Source organism: Phacochoerus africanus, chromosome 2, assembly GCF_016906955.1.
Source record: "Phacochoerus africanus isolate WHEZ1 chromosome 2, ROS_Pafr_v1, whole genome shotgun sequence".
Lineage (NCBI taxonomy): Eukaryota > Metazoa > Chordata > Mammalia > Artiodactyla > Suidae > Phacochoerus > Phacochoerus africanus.
The window spans coordinates 89478660-89479974 of record NC_062545.1 but is presented as its reverse complement, the minus strand read 5'-3'; the positions used below and the strand labels follow the sequence as shown (position 1 = coordinate 89479974).

Here is a 1315-nt window from a genome sequence, read left to right as displayed (position 1 = left end):
AGAAAATCGTAAACACTGCAGAGTTATAACAATTAAAATAACAGGAGAGCTGATTCTCAGGAGGAACAAACATTAGGGAAGCACTGACCTTATCTCTGGAAAAACTTCGGAGGATGCTTGCTTTGTTTCTCTCACAAAGCTCTTGAAGTTCCATTGCCGAGTAATTACACAATTGCAGTGAATTTTGGTAAAGATAGCTATAATTCATTAGTTTATTGGAAGTTAATGCATAAGGATTACTGTCACAATAAAACTTTCTTACATTCCAAATAAACTTGTTTTTTCTTAGAACTTTATGTGCTTTTCCTAAATACAAAGGCTGTTCTAATTATTGAATTTAAAACTAGAATGTTGGACTATTGCCAGTATTCTGTTAAACACTAAAATGCTATGTGGATAAAATTATATTAAAAAATGCAAGTAATGGGAGTTCCCTTTGTGGCATAGTGGAAACGAATATGACTAGTAACCATGAGGTTGTGGGTTCGATTCCTGGCCTCGCTCAGTGGGTTAAGGAGCTAGCATTGCCTGGGCTGTGGTGTAGGTCACAGGTGTGGCTCAGATACTGTGTTGCTGTGGCTGTCGTGTCGGCTGGCAGCTGTAGTTCCAATAGGACCCCTAACCTGGGAATCTCCATATGCCACAGGAGCGACACTAAAAAAAGGAAAAAAACTGCAAGCAGTAGGAAAATACAGAGCATGACTATACAATGTAAACTAACAATATTTTCTTAGGACTGTAACACATATGGGGTAAAACTTTACACTTGATCTTAGCCAAAAGGCCGAGAAGCGATGGGGGTAAAACTTTAAAGAAGAGCAAGGCAGTGATGCACTGAGAAGACTGTACTGACCTCTGAGCAGAGATAGCCATGATGAGGTTGGGTTAAGACAACCCTCCGATGGAAGGGTACCAGCCTTTTGGTAAAACTTGGTAGTGGGTGCACAAGTATTTACATCACCTTTCTTTTTCTTTTCATATTTTAAAAATCAAAATATACTTGTCAAATTCCTATGAGGTTGCTAAATACTCTATTTTTTTTCTGTTGTTGCTATTGTTTCGTTTTAAGTGCATTGGGTGGTGAAACTTTTTTTTTTTTGTAAATTTCATAGGAGAATAGTTGACTTACAAAGTTGTGTTAGTTTCAGGTGTACACTACTAAATATAAAATAGGTAACAAGGGCCTACTGTTTAGTACAGGGTAAACTATTCAACACTGTGTAATAACCTATATGCGAAAAGAGACTGACAAGGAATGTATTTACAAACATGTGGATACAGGTATATGTGTAACTTATTGACTTTGTTGTACACA

The 1315-nt window shown here is 37.1% G+C and overlaps 1 pseudogene; it reads right to left on the bottom strand.

The window, feature by feature from the left end:
- Positions 1–623: 623 nt before the first annotated feature.
- On the bottom strand, positions 624–796 carry LOC125121800 (uncharacterized; annotated as a pseudogene).
- Between the last annotated feature and the right edge of the window lie 519 nt (positions 797–1315).